Below are 23,897 nucleotides of genomic sequence, written 5' to 3'. Positions count from 1 at the left end.
CAAGCAAAGGATCAGTCATGCTCTTGCTGGTCTTTGAAAATTGAGAAATATTCCCTATTAGTCAATCAAGGCAGGAGACATGTGAGGAGCATGACCCCTTTATCGCAAAGAAGACAGTCAGCCATGAAAGAAGAATCCAGTCCTTGAGAGTGATCTCCACTTGGTGAGGAGAGCAGGAATTCCTTTCTCCTTCCTCCCTGCCACCAATGTCCATCTTATAGCAGAGGCTGTCATACAGTAGAAGCCATCACACTCAGCAGAATCAACTTTTAAGAAGGTTGATTCCTGGGAGTCAAGAAGAGAGCGAGCCTTGGCCCTTAGGAGTCAAGCTATGGAGATCAAGGCCAGAGAGCACAGCTAAATGACTTTCCCAGCAGAGAATCTGTGCCCAGCTGGAAAAAACATGAGGATACCATGAAAAGGGAAAAGACACTTGGTCCCTACAGAGCTAGCATTGTGAGTTTCCTAGGCCCCATGTGCCCCCTAAGCATGTATCCTTCTACTAGTGTATTCCATATGCAAAAACCCACACTTCACAATGTAGCTAAATTTATGGGAATGTGTGCCCCAGATTTATGAGCGGAATATGTTGTTACTTTTAGTCATGCCATACCACTTTAGCAAACAATCAAGAACTCTGCCTCCCTATTAAAGGTAAACACATTTGGAGGGGCTCATGAACAACCATTGTTTTAAGAGGGCAGCCTCACAGAGTATCCGAAACTTGGCAGTCATATCCCTGAGGACTCAAACTATGCTTTCAAGTTGGCTGGGACAAGGGGGTGGGATGGGCAGTAAAATAATCCAGGGAGTAGGGCATAACTCTAGTCATAGAACGTGGTCTCCTTTCTGGCCCTACTTTGCTTGTGATACTGGCTATGTCATTTTAAAGTCTTTGGGCCTCAGTTTACTCCTTTTGAAAAAGGTGTTGGACCTAACCTTCCAAGCAATACACTGTCGATGTACACCCTTCCAACTCCAAGAGTTTGTGAGCCTATAAACCACAGACATGGAAATTGAACCAGTCCCTTCCCCAAAATATGTTTCTCCTTTTACAGCATCATCAGTAAGTAACAATTTAACTTCTACTTTAAGACATCCAGCAGTAGAGAACTCACTACCAATTCCCTCCCTTTCCAATCAACTCATTCCACAAGTAAATAGCACTAATTGTTAGTTATAATGTAATTTTCTCTAATAGGAGCTCTACCTTACACCTAGTGGCTCTAGTTCTGCCTTCCAGAGCCAAGCAGAACATGGCATCTTTTACAAACTACTGGCAACTTCAAGAGAAAAATAAACTTTGAGGATATGGGCAAGTCACTCTGGCAAAAAACAAATGGCCAATCAATATCAACAAACGAACAGGCCCTACCAGTCTCTACTGACAGTTTTGTTCCCAGCCCCTGGTGGTTTATCCTCACTGGGGGACACTGGGGCCTCAAAGGGTGTTAACAAAAAAAAGGAACCCACAACAGCTATTAGCCTTGGAAAGGAACATACGCAGACCCATTTGTCGCTACGCCAGGCTGCCCTGATACAGCAGTGTCTGCTAAGCAAACAGCACTTTCTCACCACAGCACTGAAACCGTGATGCTGTGCTGACAGTTAAGTAAACAAACCGCCCATTGGGAAAAGACGAGTCCACAGAGGCAGACAAGTTGGCAGGCAGCTGTCAGACAGGAGCGAGCTGCCTGCCTGAATGGGGAGCCAACACGCACGCTGACAGGTCACTAGAAACACAGAGAGTGACGGGTCCTGATGATACCGTCTTCTTGTCAACGCATCATTAGTTAACCAAAGCAGTCAATTTCTTCATTTCTCAGGCAACTCGATACTCTTCACCACTCCATAAATACCATAAGCCATCAGAAACGTCATCTCTGGGTAGCAGACACTAGCAAAGGCAAGGCTTCAGTAGTGAGGCAGGGACAGGGCATTCACCAAACCCTTAAGTGATAGAACAAATTAATAACAGTAAATATATAAACATATATACTGGGAAGGTGCGCCTTGGTGGGACTCAAGTTTTGCTCATAGGATATTTTGATTTCCCCCAAAATAGCCATTTTTCTACTCTTCAGTCTCCAATATCCAGAACCAAAGAATAAAACCATAGTGGAAATATGAGTTTTTCTGAGGTAATACATTGTAATGGAGTACTGGATTTGGAGTCAAGAAGAGCTGCATTCAAATCCCACTTCAGATACTTACTAGCTATGTGACTGGGCAAATCTAGGACCCTGGGGCTGAGTTTCCTTATATTGTAAGATGAAGGGGTTTAATTTAAGACCTTTGAAGCAACTTGGTATTCTAAATCTATCATCCCATGGAGACTATAGACCAATGATGTCAAATTCAAATAAAAACAGGGGCCATTAATCCATACATTAGGATCTTTGCAGACTACAAAGTGGTTTGATTTTAAAATGAAATATTTGCTATGTTTTAATGTGTTTTTATCTATTTTGTTAAATATTTTAGTCTGGTTCCAGCTGCACGGAGGAGTGTTGTGGGTTGTATACAACCCCAAGTGTTTGACACCTCTACTGCAGCCTAGTGAAAAGACTGATGGCTACACCACCCAAAGATCAACAGAAAGAAATGGGAATCTCCAGAATGGAAAAGAGAAGACTTACAGGAGATAAGGTAGATATTTCCAAATATCTAAAGGGCTATCCTGGGGAAGAGAGAGAAAATGTTTTCTGTCTAAAAGGCAAGAGTAGAACCAGTGAGTGGAAGTTACAGAGAAAGGTCAGTTCAATATAAGGGAAAACTTCAAGACAGAGCTGTCCAAAAATGGAATGGAATGGGACAGGGAGCTCCCCCATCAATGGAAGTCTTCAAGTGGGAGAAATACATGGATCAGAGATGCTCACACCTGAGTATGTACTCATGTCAGAGGGAAAGAAAGGGGCCTACTTATCATACCAATAACTGTACCCAGGCTCTGAAGACTGGTGCTCCAATCCAGAGCTCAGGACATGTAACAGTTCACCACAGAGCCAAGGAAACAGAAATAGTTGCTCACCTTTCCTCAAAGATGCTACAGAGAAGAGTCTAGATGCAAACATACTTCAGGCCATGAAATGTAAATGGTTGGTGACAGTTGGGCTGAATAAGCCAAAAATGCTGCATCTAAATATTGCTCTAAAATGTTGCCCTTTATGTACAAAGATTAGCAATGGTTAGTTTTTCCAAGCATAATGATGGGTTTGCAGGGACCTTTCTCACTCTCTCAAGGGTCCCTATTTGTAAAGCAACTGGACAGGATTTGGAACACAGGTCACCTTTGTGGACAGAACACACACATATACAGGCCCCCTTTGTGGACAGAACACACATAGAGGTCACTTGTGGGATAGAACACACACACACACCTACACACATCAGGGTCACATCAGGTCCACATTCTAACCAACTCTGTTAACCAGCCCAGACACTAAAAAGTTACCAAGAAATACAAAATAACTGACTTGGAAAGGACCCGAGGGGGTCTAGTCTAACAACCTCCTAAGTAGTAATACACTCTAAAATCTCCCCCAACAAATGTCATCCAATTCCCACATGAAGAATTCCAGTAATGAAAGAACTAACCACTTCTCCCATTTCGCTTGTCAGATAGCTCTAATTGTCATGGAGTTTTCCTTAAATTAAGTCACTGTTTCTCTGCAATAATCCTAGATCTGTTCTCTGTGACCCAGTAGAATAAATCTAATCCTTTCCACTTGACAACCTTCAAAATAATTGAAAATTGCTACCATATCCCTTCAAGTCTTCCCTTCTCAATTCACTCAATACTTATTAAGCATTTAATATGTGCAGGTACTAGAGATGCAAAGACAAAAGGGAATCTGTCCCTGTCCTCAAAAATCTTACATTCTTCAAGATAAACATCCCTAGTTTCCCCAATCAATAGGAATAGAAAGTGTTTTCAAGAAAGTTCCCCTTTCCTTATGGCTTTACCCTGGACAGGCATTGGTTTATTAGTACCCTGCCTAAAAGAGATCCCCAAAATTGAAAATAATACTCCAAATAGTGTCTAATCAGGGTAGGAGATAGCAGGACAATTTGGACATGTGTAAAGTGAACACCGTCAGTTTCAAATATTCTAAGTGTTTAACAAATAGTAAACAGCATAACAACAGACTGTCCCCAAGTTAGAAGAACAGAAGAAGACCAGTCAAACTCTCTACAAACTAATCCCATGATGATTTTTAAAAAGGCTGAGAAATGATCAAGAAATCAAAGACACAGCAGTAAGTGCATTTTACTAGATCAGATTTCCACAAAAATACAAACGTTTGTAGGCATCAGGGAAGGGATCCAGAGAGCAGAGTTTAGTTCAGGAGGGCAGCTCATGAAAGTCTTCTACACAACAAGGACCACACATAAGCCAGAGTCATATACCAGAGCCTAAAATCATGTACCAGAGGCAAGGAGGTGGGAACCTGGATCAGGGTCTTGCCAAGGATACCTGAAGTCTGTAGCTATCTAACTCTAGCTCCAAACCAGGTTTCAGAAGCTCACAGGGCTTGAACATAGAAGAAAATTATCAGAGCAGATCAGACTATTGCTACACAGAAAACCACTGTCTGTCCACGCAGACAGCTTCAGAATAAGCCACCCTGGTGCTGCATGTTGGCCAGTCATTCTTCCTTGAAGAATACAGCACTGATAACTAGACTCCAGGTAATGCAGATCAATATCAAAGAAGGTCCCATCATTCCTACCAGAAATGCACAAAGAATAAGTAGAACTGTCAAAAAATACCAATTCAATAAATAAAGACATAAAAATGAGGAAGCAGAAGAAAGTACTGATGATAAAGAAATCTTATGGAACCAGGCATGCTTAAGATACAAACTTGGAATAAGTGAATAACTCCAAATCACCTATAAATAAAGCTTCAAATAAAATCACAAATTTTCCACATACACTACTAAAATCTATGGAAACAATGAAACAAGAATTTGCAAATAATAGTAATATAAATGAAATGAGAGTTCTAGAGAAAAGAACAGGAAGTTTAATACAGGAGGTACAAAATCTTCTTTAAGTATCAGACACCTCTCAATAAAATAATAATATTAGAATAAAATAAAAAGACTAAAAAAGTTCAGAAAATTTAAGGTATCTCCTATAAGTAACAATTAACCTAGAAAACAGGTCATGAAAAATATATAATCAAAAAATCATTCGACTGCCTGAAAACTACATTCTTAAAAACCCAAGATGTCATAATTCAAGAAATTGTGAATGAAAACTAACTAGACTATTAGAACCAGAAGTAAAGGTGAAAATAAAAATAATCCAACAGTCATTTCCTGAGAGAAATCATCAAACCAAAACTTCCAGTCACATCACAGCCAAAGTCTAGAGCTTCCAGGTCAAAGAAAAAATATTGTAAGAAACTAGAAAGAAAAAGTTCAATTATCAAGAAAGCAGTCAGAATCATACAAGACCTGGAAGCTATCAATACAAAAAAGAAAAGAGGTTGGAATATGATATTCCAAAAAGCAGGAGACAAAGGCTTACAACTAAAAATAATGTACTTAGCAAAGCTAAATATAGTCTTACAGGGGGAAAATGAAATATATTAATGAAATATAAGGCTTCCAGGTATTCCTGATAAAGACACCAGAACTAAGTAGATATTTTGAAATACCAACAGAAGAGTCAAGAGAAAAGTAGAAAGGTGAATACACTTGAGCGACTGAAAAGTACTATATGATTATAAAACACTTTTATTTTAATAAAAGGGAAAAATGCATCCCTTCAGAACTCTAATGACTTCAAAAGTAATGGAGTAAATAAGAGAGGTGACCTGATAGCAGTTTTATTATACTTTTATTCACTTAAGAGGAAAAAAAAGAAAAAGGAAGGGAAACAAAATACAGTAAAGAAGAGAAAAGGATTAAGGGGGTGAAATTTACTATTTCACATAAATAAAGTACATAAAAAGAGGACTACACAAACACAGAGAAATGGGCTACACATGAACCTCACTTTCATCTGAGCCATACAAAGATCAGTTAAATACACATATGTGCATGTGCACACAAATGCAGATACAACACATACACATATATGTGTGTGTACATACACATACACACACGTGCTAAAAATTTGGTCCAAAAATATGGTAAATTTAATTGGAAATCAAAGGAGAGAGAACAGAAAAGCAGAATAAAAGAAAAATAATATTTAAAATAAATAATAATAGCAGAAATTAACTTTTTTATTAGATCTTTCAATATTTGAAAGCACTTTTACATATATTATTTCATGTCATAAATTCAGAGTCTCAGAATAGGAAGATATTTCTCAGGTCACTCATCTAAGCCAACCTTCCAAACAATACAACATTCCTCTACTAGAACCCTTCCAGTTACGGGAAGCTCATGGGATTCACTGTTAGCTTTAATTCTTAGAAAGCTCTATCTTCCAGATGAGCTGAAATCTGTCTCCCTATAACTTCTATTCACTGATACCAAATCTACTCTTTAGGCTCAACTAGAACAATCTAATCTCTCTTTCATACGACAGCCATTCAAATACATGAAGACAGCAAACATAACTCCTTCTAACACTTCCCCAGGTTAAACATCCCCAGCTCCTTTAATCATTTGTCATATGCTACTTTTTCTATTCCCCTCATTATCATGGTCACTTTCCTCTGGACACTGGGGACTTTGGATGGGCTCCAGCTTGTCAATAAACCTAAAATGCGATTCTGAAAATTGGATACAATTCTCCAGATAAGGACACTTGTACAGAGAAGACTGGGATTATCTCTTCCCCTACTCTGGATACTAGATTTTCAATATACCTTCCTGCTTCCTAACAATAACCCTCACACCAATCCTTTCACAAAGCAAATACTATCATACCCATATTATAAAAGAGTAAACCAAGACTTAGTCAAGTGCCATTGCCTTAGCCCAAAATCACTGGGTTTGGAAATGGCACAATTTAAATTCTATTTCATGCTTTCCACACCTCTCTGGGTTTCAGTTTTTGCATCCATAAAATAAGGGATTTGGATTAAATGACCTCTAAGTTTATTTTTCCAACTTTAAATTTAAGATCTTGTGATCCCATAAACTCCCCAGCTATGACCTTCTCCATTAACCCAGGCTTGATCTTTACTACTTTGCACTGGATAAAAATTTTATTCTTAGACAGGAAAATGACAATTCCACATAAACACAAGAGAGTCGGAGGTATGTTTCTTGTTAGTTCCTTTAGGAAACCACAATAAAAACCCATTACCTGGACCTTTCCCTCCCATAATGTCAGTTTCTTTCCAGAAAGAAGTCTGATGTTCATCTGCAAAGTCCACTGACTGGAATAAAAGGCAAACTTTCATTCTTTTGGCAATCTAAACCTTGAAGTTACTGCCTGTAGGTTGAGACAATTCCTTGCCAGAGAGTCAAAGAATTGTGTGCTCATGGATAGTTTGACTATTTTTTCTCAAGTGGGATGGATTTCACAAAAGGAATATTGTTTTCCTTCTAATACTGGCCCCTGACCAAGTAATCCTGAGTTAGCAGTGATGCCAGCACCTAAAATAGGAATGGATGACCAAAAAGTAATGGTCAAATGTCTCCAATTAGCTCCCAGAGACATTGTGCTCCCACTTATCATACCCATCAAATATATGAATTCCTGGTTGCAGCATAGAGCTCTACTGCATGTTGGAATTAGTTAAACCACCTCCTATGAAGTGCTTCCCACAACACAGCTTGGTATAAGGGGTACCACTTACAGAATCATAGGTTTAACATTGAATGAGATCCTTCAAATCATCTAATCCAACTCCCTACTCCAGGAACTATCTTGCCACCTAGATACCACCTTATTTCCCTCTCTCTTACTCTAGAATTCTTTAATCCCTTGGCTAGATCTGATTTTCTGTATGTTGGCCCAAATGACATTCTGCATTAATAGAAATCTATTTCAGACTTAGAGATACCTTCAACTATTCCTTTTTCAACTCTGGCATCTTTCACATAGATCCCAAGGCTGGTTCCTTACTCAGATTGTCCATGAGACCTCTTTTCCTGGGGTCAGAAAAACTTCACTGCTGATATTGCCTGGATAACACAAGGCCTAGAGAACACAATATCTAGGCTCAAGATTTGCAAGACTGTCATGCGGGAAAAGGTAGAGAATAGTATAAGCTCTAATGGGGTGGATATAGTCACAAGGCAGATTTTGGCTCCATATAAGGGAAAACTTCCCAAAATTACAGCTATCCAAAAGTGTAATAGGCTTCCTTAGAAGGCAGTAATTTCTCTTTCACCAAAAGTCATCATGACAAGAATTGATAGCCCCATCATCTTGGGGATACTGTTATAGGTGTCACTGGTCTTCATTGGACTAGACCTCTATGGTTCCTTCCAACCCTGAAATTCTGATTATACAGCATGTACAGCATACTCACGTTCAATGGGGAGCATAATTCTAACCAATGATCTCATTAATTGTTAGTCACACTGCTGATTTCTGTTCCTATTACGCTTGCAATCCACAAAACTCTAGGCTCTTCTCCTCTACAGATACCATTTTCCACAACTGCAATTGGTTTTTTGAGCCAAAGTTAAAGACTTTACATTTATCCCTATTAGATGTCATATTATTCATTTTGGATTATCATTCTAACTTTTGAATACTGATGCTGCTATAGAATGTGTTCACTTTATCTCTTAGCTTGGTGTCATCCATTCATTTGATAAACATGTTATCTGTGCCTTCACTCAAATAACTAATAAAAAATGTTGAGTACAAGAGAACCAAGAACTACTCTGTTGAGCACTCATTAGTGGCCTCCTTCCAAGTTGACAGTGATCCATCAATTACTAATCTTTGAAAGCAGATACATACCTAGGCTACCATCCAACTCACATCTCTCCATCCTGTCCATAAGGATAGCATAGGAGACTTGGACAAATGACTTGCTGAAATCTAGGTATGTCATTCTCCTGATCCACTGGTCTAGTAAATGAGTCAAAGAAAGGAAACGAGCGTGGTCTGTTATCAATTGTTTTTTGTGACTTCAAACTGGTTCTCGATAATAATTATTTCCCTTTTCCAGGGCAAGAAAGGACAGAACTCAAACCATGGTTACATATTTATAAGCCCACAAAGGGGTCTTGTAACACATTCAAAGAAGAAATTATTGTGACAGGTCAAGAACTACAGTCAAGAATGTTGTTGATTTCTGACTAAAAGAGAGGTAAACCTGTTTGCTTCCCTCCCATCCAATTTAGCTACCTAGTAGGTAAACACAGCCAAACTCTTCTCTGAAAAGCCAACTATTATTGACAGGGCCTTCTGGAAATTCTCCATCAGGGCACTGTGGAATTATGATAAGAAAGTAACAAAAATGCCCATGCCCTTTAACCCAAATTATATATCTTATTGCTAGGTATATGCTGCAAATTTATAAATAATGAAAAAGGAAGTTCTCATATGCACTAAAATATTTACAAAAGCATCACTTTTGTAAAGGCAAAAAGCCGGAAACAAAGCAGATGACAATCAAATGGGAGATGGTCAAATATCCCGTAGTACATGAATGTAATAGAATATTATTGCACGGAAAGAAATGACAGATTGAGGAAAATAGAAGAGCATGGAAAGACATATGAACTGATGCAAAGTGAAGTAAACAGAACCAGGAATACAATAAACAAGGCAAAGAAAAGAAACCCATAAAACAACCCAAAATGAAACTTTTGAATTTATCACAATCAACATCAACCCCAAAGAAGCGACATGAGAATGGATTTCTATCCCTTTTTTTCACAGGTGATGGATCTAAGGATATGAACACTACATATAATATCAAAATTTGTTGATATGATGATTGGGTTTTTTGGATTTTTTTCTCTTTTTTATTCATAGATCTGAGAGATTGGTCTCCGGGGAAGCAGATAGATATATTGGGGAAATATAGATGATGTAAAATCAAAAGAGATCAATAACTTTTTAAAAAATATTCTCTATGACTTTTGTGACAAGTTTTTTAAGGTCCAAAAGAAAGTAAATATACCCTGTATTTTTACCATGCTTTGAATGTCCTCCCCTGTTGAATTCCTAATCTATCTTCTAATGCCCAAGCTTCAAATTGCACCTTTCAAAAAGACTCTTTCCCTAAGGCCCTTGTCCTAACTCCCAATAGTAACAACTTTGCCTCCTTGAGGAAAGTGATGAGTTTTAATGGATTTGGAGTCAGAGGTATAGGGTTCAAAGTCCTTTTCTGAAAGTCTTTTTCTCCTCTTTCTAGGGTCTTCACAAAATTCCCCTTAGAAAGTGTAAGTTTCTTTGAGGCTCCTTATGGACATCTGAAGCTACCTTTCCTAATTTGTTGTTGGTTTTTAATACAAACCCTGTCTTCACCTTCTCCTGATCTGGTGACATTGCTAGAATGGTACTTTCTAAATCTACAAGTTGTGGATATTTATATTCGGTTATGCTATATTTATTTCAACATAATTTATTGTTATACAATGCTGTTGTTCTGAATTAAAACTCAGCCACTCAACTACACTGTCAAAGAGGAATGATAAAAATATAATGCATCAGGCAAATTTCAGATAAACCTGGAAAGACTTACATGAACTAATGCTGAGTGAAGTGAGCAGAACCAGGAGAACATTGTACATAGTAACAGCAACATTGTGCAATGAACAATTATGATAGACTTAGCTCTTCTCCATAATTCAACGATTCAAGACAATTCCAAAAGATTCATGATGGAAAATGCCAACCACATCCAGTAAAAGAACTATGGAGTCTGAATGCGGACCAGAGCATATTATTTTCACTTTTTTTGTTGTTTTTTTGTTTTCCTTTCTCATGATTTTTCCATTTGTCATGATTCTTCTTTCACAACATGACTAATGTGGAAATATGTTTAACATGACTGTACATGTATAACCTATATCAGATGGCTTGCTTTTGGGGGGGGGGGAGAGAAAGGAGGAAGGGAGAAAAATCTGCAACTCAAAATTTTACAAAAATGAATGTTGAAAACTATCTTTATATGTAATTGGGGAAAAAATAAAATACATTATATATATGGGGGTATGGGTGTGGAGGTGTATAAATACATAAAAGGGGAAAAAGGAAAATACAATGCATTATCTTGCTACAAAAAAGTATCTCTATGCAGAGCTTTAATGGGGTTGGATTATTATTGAGTTTAGTTATTGGGAACAAATAGGGAGTATTTATTTTAAAAAAATTTTATGTGCATAGGATTTAAAGTGGACATCATTTGTATATTCAAATCATTATATTGCTAAGAAATATATGATGTGGAATTGATGAGAAAGGGTAAGTTTGGAGGGAGGGAAAAGGCATAAGAGACCAGTCAGAAGTAACAGAGTGGGAGAGGTCACTACAAGGACCCTCTCCACACCCACTTCTGTTGTTCAGCTTTCATTTTTTTTTTAACATTCATATTAAAATTATTTTTACATTAGTCACATTGTAAAGAAGAATCAGAACCAACGGGATGAATCATGAGAAAGAAGAAACAAAGAAAAACAAAAAAAGAGAGGGAGAGAGCAAATAGTATGAGTTGATCTGCATTCAGACTCCATAGTTCTTTCTCTGGATGTGGATGGCATTTTCCATCCTGAATCTTTTGGCGTTGTCTAAGAACCTTGCATTGCTGGGAAGAGCCAAGTCTATCAAAGTTAGTCACTGAACAATGAAGAGGATCAATGGCATTATGAGGTGATATCTTGACTTATGTGTGAACTGTATTTAAGTGAGTCAGAGTTGTGCAAAGTAGTCTCTCTTCTTGAGTCATCCAAGTCCAGCGTCAAGACAAAAGTCAGAATGACCCAGGATGTATTGGATAACCTCTGCGTCTATGCCTGACCAAGCTCTAAGTGCTCCTTCATGCCTGCTTCATCCATCTTCATGGCCATTGGAACAAATCGTTCTCATCTGATCATTCCACTGGGGCAAATCTTCTCATGCTTGGGGTAGACAACCCGTAACTCATTGATGGGTCTGAGGCCTGTCAGTTACCTCTCATCTGGTTCAGTTTATCTGCCAATACACTTTTACCAAAATGTGGCTATTTAAGCAAATTTGCTGATCAGTTTGATGAACTGATAATATGGGTAATGAGTCTTTGTGCAAAACTCTACTCACCCATTTCAGTGGAGGTTATAAGGTATGCTGGTTCTGGAAAACTGTTATATTTTCAGCGTGGGCATTTACTTAGGAAATCAGGCAAATGCTACAATTTGGGGCTTAATTTATTGCTTTGTGGACTGTTTAGAATTAAGAAGGTAATATAGAAAATGTTAATAATGCAGATTAAACTTAAAAGTATATCATTCTCACATTTTCCCCCCAGAGATCTGATTATTACACTTTCCAGCACAACATGCCCATGGACAGTCTCTTTGAAAGGATACAAAACATCTTCTGAGACATGCCCAGTACCACCGTATGTTAAGGAGGACAGATCTTTAAGTCTGATGCACCAGGGATGAATTCATTGATTCAAACTGGATCAATCATGAATAAGTTGGCTTGGATAGGACCAAGCCTTTGTGCTAAGCCTATTAATGGAAGCTTCCTCCATAAATTCAGGCCTCTTTGCCTTTTTGTCTTTCCTGAGCGTTGGTCAGAGACCTGACAGTGGACTTAATCCCTGGGGAGTCAGGAGACTCACTGGAGAAAGGTGGAACTCCTGGAAGAGAGAAAGGGGAATAGGATGCTTATGAGCTACTCTGCATCCTTTATTTCTAGTGTGGAGTAAAAACTGCCTTGGACAATATAGTATGTGTGTTGTTCCCCTGAGTACTTGTAAAGTTGTGGGGGATCCTTTTAGCCACCTCTGGAGAGATCTAGACATGAGCTATATTTGAGCTACCTTTTGAAATTTCCTTGAGGCAACTTGGGGTAGGGACAATATGAGGCAAATAGATATAATAAAAGTGGGAAGCAGGAAGGTGAGGGGCTGGCATCCACAAGATTGTTCATAGAAGCCCAGAGCCTGAGGATGCTGTACCATAGTTTACACATTTATCTCAAGCTCCCTTGTATTGATTATTTGTATACTCGATCTTCCCCCATTACCCTTTATTAGACTGTAATATTCTTGTGAACAGGGTCTATGTCACACATCTCCTTAAATTGCTAGCACTGCTCTGAGACTTATTAAGCAGGTGTTTAATAAATATCTGTTGAATTAAAATGATGCAAAATCCCCACCCCCTGCCCCCTCCATCTCAGAAACATTGCTTTGGAAAATTCTGAACCTTTTAGAGGGATGCTGGGAAAAAAATGCTTGAAGAAAGAAACTTCTGACATCCCAACCAGACACAGCAGCATGCCAAAGGTACATTACCAATTAAGTATCAATTGATATAATACCTTCTTAGAGTCCTCTTATAAAATTCATGAAAATACAGCCTCCCCTTCACTACAGAGAAACAGTCAGACAGAAACCATCAGAAGGACATGACCCAAATGCCCACCAAGGAAAAAGGGGAGCTCCAAAGCCATGGCAAAACATTTTAAACTCATTTTAAACTAAGTCTGCTGCTAAAAACCCAAAACACTAAAGGGCTGGCCCCATCCATAGATACGGAGTATGATTTATTTAAAATGTGTTCCTTACCCAGAGGTCTTTGGGCGTGTGTTCAAAACCACAAATGCCGTACAACAATGAAACTCGATCCAGCTGGGAGAAGTTACCATTGCTGGAGACTGTGAGGGGAGACTGAACTTTTCCCTTCTGGCTCTGCCAGACTTAACTATGCAGCCCTGAGAATGCGCATTTCCCTCCCTCCCTGCCCCACTAGGTCCCATCACAGAGACAAATAGCAGCAGGATTGGAAGCTACCTTAGAGATGGACTCCTCTAACTCCCTGCATTTTCCATATGGAATAAACAAAGCCCAGAGAAGGAAAGAAACTTTCCTAAGGTCACACAGTGAGCAAGCAGGCATAGTTAAGTCTGTTGATTCCCAGTTCAGTTTCCTGCTTCCACATACGTGGCAGGGCAGAACTTGTAGATGCATACTCAGCCCACGACTGTAAGAAGCCCTACCAGATAAATCTGCCAATTTCAGTCCTCCTATGAGACCCTCAGGGTGGGAAGAAGCAGGAGAGGAGGAGGAATGATGGAGGAGAAGAGAAAAAAGAAGAATCCAGGATTCCATCAGCATACTCACTGCTTGCACCTCCTTCCTAAACCCCATCAGCAAAAGGAGGTATTTGGACTACCTGATCTCTGAGTTTTATTTCCTAATCTAATTCCTACAAAGCTATCAACTCCCTAATCATGGCCTTCTTCACGACCCCCGGCTCAATCTTGATTGCTTTTGACAGGACAAATATTTCTGTGTGCAGAAGGGGCTGGATTCTTGTAGATTTGGCACTGCTCTTGGAGCTCATCGGTTAAATGGGTATAATACTTGCATGTCCTACCCCAGAGGAGTGAAAGGAAAATCTGAGGAGGTGATGTATATAAAATGTTTTGTAAACTTTAAAGCACTCTCTTAGATGCAGTATGGTTTTGTCTAGAAAAACCTGGGTTGGAATCCCATCTTGCTCCCTTACTGTCTGCATGAATATAATATCTGAGTATCGGTATCCTGTTCCCTAAAATGGGGATAATATCTGTAGCATCTGCCTCATGGCTGTGAAAGTAGCTCAGAGAAGATAATGGAAGCAAAGCCCTTTGTAAACCTTCCAGCACTATAGAAATGTCAGCTGTTACTAACTAGGTAAACATCCCCTACTATTAAGCTGTCTTAATTAGTTCTGAACCCACAACTGAGGCCGTAGACTTTGATTCTCACTCCTGCATCCTAGCCACCAACTGCAGTGGCCCGGGCCAAAATCATCTCCAAGGACTCACATTAAAAGTGTCACCTAGAAGTAGAGGATCCAGTCCTGAATTAGTCTTGAGCCATGGTCCTAAACAACTCCCTAAAGAATCCTGGGGACCCAGAGCGAGACCACATGATACCCTCATTCTTTTATAGAAGAAAATGACAGAACCTTAGGGGAGGGAAGGATATAAGTCTCAACTCTCAACAGACAGTCCACACACTCATGGAGGTCCCTGTGACCATGCCCAAGTCATCTGTTTCTATTCTAGAACTCTTGGCTTCTGACTGGGCACTCATACTTCTAGTCACAATTCAGACCTTCCACATGCTGCTCCCCCTCCATCTCCGTGGGATGCTACCATATCCTCCCCCCTTCCTCCCTCTCATTCCAACTCTACTTCTAAGAATGGCAAGTAAATCAACACTACCATTCCTAGAAAAAAACATGTCAATCATTATTCTGCTGTCCCACTCACCACCCATCCCTGTGGCTCTGTGGACTAAAATACCACTGCTTAGCTACCACTCCCCTATATCTGTTGTCTTTCCTTCTTAAAACATAAGTTCCTTGAGGGTAGGGCCTGTCTTACTTTTAGTATTTCCATCTCCTGTGCTTAGTACAGTGCCTGGCTCAGAGTAAATCCTTACTAATTGCTTTCTCATTTGTTCATTAATCTGCTCTGTTGAATTTAGACCATCTAAAAGTGATCATGAAATCAACAGGTCTATATCTCATTCCTAGGGATGGTCAACTCTCCCAGTGTTTGGAAGCCAGTGCCCCTATGACCTTGAGGCTCATAACATGTATGGGTCTGCAAGACACAAAGTATACCAGAAGGTCAAAAATCAGACATCAGGAACTGTTTTTCATGTATCCCCAGGCAGGTAATTCAGCACAGAAAGCATACTCTGAAATGCCATGAGCCCAGCTAGCCCAATCAAGGAGCTGGTGATGATCTATAAGCAAACATGCCCAGCAGAGTAAGACAAGGAAAAGAATTACTACGAAGGCCAATGCTTAGAGAGAAATCTACTCCCTTCACATCAGGTCCTGCTTGGCCAGACAGGGCAACATCTGACTTCAAGATGCCCCCCACCAAGGCTCATATTGGACCTGACCAGAGAAATGGCACCATCTCTCACGTTCAACTTTTCCTCTCCATCCCCATGGCCCCAACTTCATTCAAGCCTTCATCCCCTCTTGCCTGGACTACTGAAGTGGCCATCTCACTGGTGTCCCTGCCTCATCCTCTCCTTCTACAGTACAAATCAGTCCTTCTACTGCCCAGGGCTGATCTCATCACTGCTCTGCCCAAATCCCTGCAGGGGCCCTACAATACAGGCTGAACTCCCAAAATGGCATCCAAGGCACTCTGTGCTTTAGCTCCAGCCTTTCTAGCCCACCTACCTTCACCTTCCCTATGAACCAGTCTTATACCTTGATATCTGAGCATGCCCCATGCTATGCTTCCTTTGTGCCTGTACTCATAATTCTCAGTGTCTGAGATTCCCTTCCCTGTCATTTCCAATTGAAATCCAACCTATCAATCAAGGCTTAGCACAAATGTCTCTCCTCCCAAGAAGCCTTCCCTGATCTCTCTGAGGTAGACGTGACCATTCTCAGCGCTCTTCCAGTCCTTTGGAACACATCTCCAAAGATGTTTTTCCCATACTGCTTTATATCCTAGATAATTATGTATTTGGCCTGTCCCCTTAATATGCTACGATCCACATAGAAGCATACAAGTTTTCCCCAGGACAACAGAATCTGCTTGTAATGGAACAGGTCTTGCAGACTCTCCCAGCATCTGAGCCCACCCACTCCTAGTTATGAAGATTCTCCTGCTAAAATGATAGAAGCTTTCAACAGCAGGTAATCCCACACACATATCATACAAAGCAAGAGAGTATCAGAGCTGGAAGGAGTCTTGGAGATCGTTCAGTTTGTCTTACAAACTGAGGTCCAAAGAGGTGACATAGCCTGCCCACAGTAAATACAGCTCATCGAGGCAGAGACAGCACTAGTACCTAAGCCTCCTGATGCTCATTCCAGTATGCTTTCCACTATACCACAAGTGGGGCAGCTAGGTGGTGCAGTGGATAGAGCACCAGTGCAGGAGTCAGGAGGACCTGAGTTCAAATCTCACCTCAGACACTTGACACTCACTAGCTGTGTGACCTTGGGCAAGTCACTTAACCCCAATTGCCTCATCCTGAGTCATCTCCAGTCATCCTGATGAATATCTGGTCACTGGATTCAGATGGCTCTGGAGGAGAAGTGAGGCTGGTGACCTGTACAGCCCTCCCTCACTCAAAACAAAGTCAAGTGCAAGTCACGTCATCATTTCTCTGATGGCATGGTCTTCGGCAATGAGGACGAACACACACACCTACCACAAGTAATTATCATTATTATCATCATCAATATTATTGCTACTTAATGGTGTTATAAGAAAAACATTTTTTAGAAGTGTTGTTATAATTTTTCAGTTGTTTCAGTAGTGTCTGACTCTTTCTGACCCCATTTGGGGTTTTCTTGGTAGAGAAAATGGGGTATTTTGCCATTTTCTTCTCCAGCTCATTTTACAGAGGAAAAAACTGAGGCAAATAGGATTAAGTGACTCGCCCAGGGTCACACAACCAGTAAATGTCTGGGGCAGGATTTGAATTCAGGTCTTCCTGACTCCAGGCCCAGCACTCTCTCCACTGTGCCACCTAGCTACCCAAATCTTCAAGTTCTATAGAATGAAATGAAGAGTTATGATCATTATCTCATCACCATCCACTAAACCCAAAGATCCTAGGCAGGTGGAGGTGGTACGGATGAGAAGGCAGGAGAGAAAGGGGTGCCCCACAGCATCCCGAGTTCACAGGCCAGGTAAATCATCTGCTGATCCTAGAGCTCTCTTCTTTTGCTCTGGGTTTGAGAAGAGGACCTGCATCTGTTTATATTTCCTAAGATAAAACAGGGAGAAGAATCTTCTTTGGCTGACAGTACTAAAAAAGAAAAAAAAAACACATTTTTATAAAAATATGTCTGCTTATGAACTTGGAGAACGGACCCAGATGCCATTGTTCAGCCCTTTGCCAGTTCTTACAGGCTGGTAATAATCTCTCCAAAATGAGTATTTACAATGAAGACGCTGAGTCCCTGAGAAAGAAGCTGCACCACTGGGCCCATGTGCAGCTTACATCTGTTCTCTGTCAGTTGCCGAATGGGATTCAAACCCTAGAACAATGCACTCTCTGCAGTTCCCTTCCTGACCCAACAACAGCTTGATACAGGGTGTGATCCAACAGGCAAAAAGAGGAGACACCCAAACCAAGCGGAGATGCAGTCCAAGTCTGTGGAAAACATCCCCTGCCCAGGATTTAGACATGGAGTACATTTACAAACACATCACTGATCTTAATCTCTCTCTCTCTCTCTCTCTCTCTCTCTCTCTCTCTCTCTCTCTCTCTCTCTCTCTCTCTCTCTCTCTCTCTCTCACACACACACACACACACACACACACACACACACACACACACACACACACACACACACGAAGATAAAATCTGTTTGTAATGAAAAAGTCCCTGCAGTCTCTCCATAGCCTGAAACATACCAAAGCATTGGCTGGAATGTTTCAAAAGGGCTTCCTAAGTGTCAGGACCTTCACCCTCCCCAGATGTGTGCATAGACACACACAATCACATCTCAGCTTCCAGTCTCTATGCATCTCTGCGTATGTCTAAAAGGAAGAAGTGAGCTCAAGCCACAGGAAGAATCACAGAAAATCTAAGGATGGCAGAGCTGGAAAGATATTGGAATATTGAACAAGATATCATCAGAGTTAGAAGAGACATTTGAGATCCTTGCATCCAATCCTGTCATTTTACAAAGGAGGAAACTTAATCCCACAAAGATTAGATTTGACCAAGATCATACAGTGAGTGAGGAAGAGAAGTGGGCCTCAGATCCTGATCTCATTCCTTCCCTGGCTATACTCTTTTCCTTTACACCAGACTTAATCCCCTCTCCTAAACTGAGCTCAGACAGACCCCTGCTTCACAAATCATGAAATTTTCAGGTCTAGCAACAAATGCTCCTGAAAATTATAAATCATTTTCCAGTCCTAGTCTGTGGGCCAATGGTGGGGAACTCCTCTTCTACTGAGGGCCACCAACTCAATGAAAAAATATCCAAAGGACAAAACAGAAAGGGATTTTAAAATGTGTATACTTCAGCACCTTAAATACCTATGGTTCACTGAGGTGACTACCTCTCCCATCAACACAGAATGCAGCCTCAATACACCTGTATACTGTTTATAACAGCTTGCATTTCTATGTACATATACACATACAGACAGACACATGTATGTATGTATGTGTATACATACATAATGTGTGTATATGTCTATACATACATTATATATACTTATATGCATATTATATATGTATCTATTAAGTAGCATTTACATATTGCCTGAAACTTGGCAAAGAACTTTACAAACATTATTCCATTTGATCCTCTAAACAACCCTAAGAGGTAGGTGATATTACTGTCCTCGTTTTACAAAAGAGGCAGACAGAGGGTAGGGTTACACAGGTAGTAAGTATCTGAGGATAGACTTAAACTCAGGTCTTCCTGACGTCAGGTCCAATGCCCTTTCCACCATGCTACCTAGCTACCTAATTTCAGGAAGTGACATGGCCCAAAAAATCATCACTCACTAATAAACTTCACCATGCTTGACTTGGCAGATCCTCAGATACACATATGGTCACTGACACCATATTGGAAGCTTTTTCCAACTTGGAGGGGGTCGATGCAGAGCTGTAACAAGGGCAGGACAACTGGACCTTGCCTCCAGGGTGCCAACACTTAAATAGCATTCATAGTACTTGTAGTCCTTCAATTATAAAAATAACCGAGCTTAACAGCTAGTTTGTAAAAATAATTAGTAAAAATCCCTTTCTTCCTTGACAAACGAAATCCTTCTTGTTTGCAGCCCCACCCTGTTCCCCAACCATGATATCTATCTTCCCATCAACAGGGCAGAGTTCTGCAGTCTATCTGCTCCATGGGGCCTTCTGTCCTAAGAGCTAAGAAGTCTCGTTGAAGTCTCCCTCACCCGGCATTCTAAAACAATTGTGTTTGTCTTAAAAAGTGGACTTGAGGAATTGCTAGTAACAGTTCTGGACCTGCTAGAGCATGTGTTCCATAGGGCACAGGCAGAGTCCTTCACAATGCCATGGAATGCTTTGGAAGGATATTTTGATAGAAGGAAAAGCAGTGTGTGTGTGTGTGTGTGTGTGTGTGTGTGTGTGTGTGTGTGTGTGTGTGTATGTGTGTGTGTGTGTGTGTGTGTGTGTGAGAGAGAGAGAGAGAGAGAGAGAGAGAGAGAGACTACTTAAATCAACAACTTTGCAGATAAAAAAAGGAAAATCAAAGCTTGATTCAATTAATACAATAAATAAGACCTTTATGTTTTGTATTATGGTCAATTCAGTGTGGGAGATAGAGAGTAGGGGAAGAAGCATTCAGTAAGAAGTCAAAGGAGTAGAAACCTGGTGATGTTTCCTGGGCACCCAAGACCAGTAGGAGATAGCAATACGCCTCCCATCAATTCCAGGTCAATTAAATGAGGGAGATAGAGAGATAGGGAAAGAAGGGATTATTGAGAGTATAGAGGGAGGGAGGATGATGGATGGAGGCTATAAGAAGATAGGAACAGGATAGAAGGGTTAGCAGGCTCTCTCATAAAAGCATCGCTACGGTTCAACCAAACCATGGATATCTGGGTAAATAAATCAGAGAGTCTTACCATTGTCCTTAGACATTCTATATCTTTGATACTTTAAGAGTTTTCTAAATACTGGGAAACAGCTTTTCACCTTTTATGTCAAAACTTCAAGGTCTTTAAAATATGAGTTTGTATTCATTTTCCCATGGAATTTTAGACCTCTTGCTCATGTATGTGGGAATGCCTTACATTGACACCTCTATGAATTTGTGACCTCATCAATGTGAGGAGCCCTCCATCAGTGCAGATTGCAAGTCATCCATATCTTTTCATATTGTGAGACTCTTTTCCACATCTTCCCACAAATCGTCAACTTTGGGGGCCACCAGACATGTCGAGGCTTTCCTCTAGATTTCTTACCATCACTTGGATACTTATAGAGTAGAGAAATTATCACTTATTCCTGGCTCTCACTATATGCCATCGAAACTCCATTTCCAGTTATGATGAAGGAATTACCTTCCTTTCAGAAATTTATTTTTAGAACTTTACAGGTGCTGGTCAATTTACAAGCTATGCCTGAAAATTCCTTTGCAGTCAAAAAGCTGTCAAGCTTCTTTATCTTTACTCTCTGAGAGACAAGCTTTGCACCATTCCACAGTGCCTGAAGGTTATGTTTGGAATCACTATTTCATTCTTCCCTCTGTGAAATAAAATATAATAAATAAAAATAATTTTTAAAAATCCCTTTTTTGTCTAAATGGAGACTAATGGGCGTAATCAATAATGAAAACAAAAATTACGAAGTTAGGTCCAGTTCACAGCTGCCTAACTTCTCTAACCCAAAAGAAAGCAACATCCCTTCCTCTGGGACTTGTCCTAGGCCTTGGTGAGAGGTCCCACCTCTGCCTTTAGCAGATCCCATATCATATCAAGGTGTCTGCAAATCCTCAGGCAAGTAGAGACAATTACCACGTGTACTAAACTCTCCCATTCCACAGCCACAGGGGGCTGATGTGCTCATTTCCAGCCTCAGGAAAAGACATTCACTCTTAAAGAACTATATTCTCTCCCATAATGTTTGCTAAGAAGCCAAAAGAGTGGAAACCCTGCAGTGTTTCCTGGGGACCTGGGACCAACAGGAGAGAGCGCCCTTAGCCACCTCCCTGTGCCACCACTGGGAAAGAGTAAAAGCTCTGTCTCTAAAGGACAGTACTGTGTCCCCAGGCCTTCCAGGGAATTAGCATTCAGGAAAGGAGCCAATCAGAATGCCTGATGTTTGTGTATTCCAGCAGGGTTGCAATCTGAAGCTGCACGTCCCATTCTGAAGACCCCGAAAGTAGGAGAGACATAATGCAATTTAAATTCATGGGAGAACTAAAGTCCCAGAGTTCTTACTGCTCAGGGTGCTCAAGCCTCTGCAATAACTTTTCCATATTAATGGAAACGCTGCAGGCGCGGTGGACAGCTGACATTTAATATGAAACATGTGCAGTAAATAGCATCCTATATAAGCCCTGGTACTACTATAGGAGGGCGTTGATGTGGTTAAGATTTAATGCCCTTCATAGATTCAAGAGTTTGGGGAATTTGTCTTGTCCCTCTTCTAAACAGTATCTCACTCCCCACTGACTCCATCCTCACAGAAGCCCCCTATCCCTCAGAGGGCTTGCTGCTTCAGCTTGGTAAATCATCTTACAGCACTGACATCTAAGAGGACCAACTCGAGGGAATATTAATGTAAATCCAGCCAATGTGAGTGCCCCACAGCCACTAAGAGAGACAGAATATGTGGGAGCCTTCAGCAGGCTTTGGCACCTCAAGCTGAGAGAGTGGCCATCTCACACACTGATCACTCTCAAATAGAAGAATCATCTTTGGAACGTAAGTGCTTCGAAGCCAGAAGACACTACAGAAATGCAAGGCCTCCCATCCCAGGACCCAGATATCTCTGAAATAGATTTCTCCTGACCAAAATAACATGGGTTGCCTTGGAAGGTAGAAGAGCCTGGTGAGTAGATATCTAGTCATCTGTTATAAATGCTCTGGGAAAGATTCTTACTCTGGGAGAAGTTGAACTAGGTGGATCAATCCCGCAACAAGTATTTATTAAATAACTATTCTGTGCCAGGTACTATTCAAGGCCCTAGAGATATACAGACAAAAAGGTAAAAGACCCAGAGACGAAGGAGCTTACATTCTATCATTGTCCTCTGAGGCTTCTGCACCGAAGGTCTTTCTTCTCAAGACAAGAACATCTCAGGGCTGTGTGACTTACTCTTACATAGAAGGCCTTCCACCTCAAGTTAGAGAAGAACCAGGAGCTCGTAGCAGAAAGGAGCTCATGAAATTACTGAAATCCCTTCAGATACAAAAACCAAAACCAAAACCCAACCCTGGGCCCAGGCATCACTAATGAAACTCAGACCACATTCACCACACCAACCACTTTACCCAATCGATGATTCTGAATTGACACTGGAATCAGGTCATAGGTTAGCACTAAATATCACAGCAGGGCTCAGAGGGTACCCCATTGGTGAAATGGGGACTTTTGTAACAGAGTGCCTTTCCCCAGCAGTGAGGAGTACCTTTATAAATTCATCTACACCCTCTCCCCGCTCTCATGGTACATGTCAGGGTTGGAATTACAGTACGGACTCATGGAACATAGGAAGGATGAATAGTAGAAAAAGCCCTAGACTAGAAGTTAGGAAATCTGTGTAACCTTAGGTAATTCATTTCCCCTAAGCTGATTTCCTTTTCTGTAAAATGAAGAAGCTGGATAAGATTCTCTCTAAGGTCTCTTTCTAGTTCTAATATTCAATGACTCTGACTCTGATATTCTAGCACTTCAGGGATATTCAGGGCTGATTCTGATTCTACAGTATTCTAAGATTTCAGGATGCTAGTGGTGATGGGGAGAATCCATTCAAATCAATTTATTAGGCACCTACTATATGCCAGGCACTGTGCTAAGGATGGCTTCAAAGAAGCAAAAGACAGTCCTTGACCTCACAGAGCTTACCATCTAAATGGTCCTTGTGATGTTCCTGGTATAAGGAAGCTTATAGTAGGTAAACTTCTACTGATGTAGACTGGCAATTGTACTGCAATTTATGACCTTAAAAGGATTCTCTTGGAGTGCTGAAACTTAACCTAGATCATATAAGTAGTCCTGATCAAAGATGAGCTGTAGCACCAAGAACTGAGTCAGAGATTCTCAGAGCCAGAGGGGCCTCAGAAGTGCAATCTCCTGTTTATATAGGAATCTTCTCCATATCCCTCCA

The 23,897-nt window shown here is 40.6% G+C and overlaps 1 protein-coding gene across 2 annotated transcripts in view; it reads right to left on the bottom strand.

Moving 5' to 3' along the window:
• The window catches only part of ADAMTS2 (ADAM metallopeptidase with thrombospondin type 1 motif 2), a 448,064-nt gene that overhangs the window by 407,784 nt on the left and 16,383 nt on the right, over nt 1-23,897 (bottom strand). The window contains exon 1 of one of the 2 annotated variants that reach the window (XM_072630736.1): nt 22,805-22,823. The exons of the other annotated variant lie outside the window; for it this stretch is intronic. The gene's annotated coding sequence lies outside the window, so the exon portion shown is untranslated. Of the gene's footprint in view, nt 1-22,804; nt 22,824-23,897 lie in introns of those variants that run through there. 2 annotated transcript variants of the gene reach the window in all.

Source organism: Notamacropus eugenii, chromosome 1, assembly GCF_028372415.1.
Source record: "Notamacropus eugenii isolate mMacEug1 chromosome 1, mMacEug1.pri_v2, whole genome shotgun sequence".
NCBI classification, from domain to species: domain Eukaryota; kingdom Metazoa; phylum Chordata; class Mammalia; order Diprotodontia; family Macropodidae; genus Notamacropus; species Notamacropus eugenii.
Note: the sequence above shows the minus strand (reverse complement) of the source record. Positions and strands in the feature narration are given on the sequence as shown.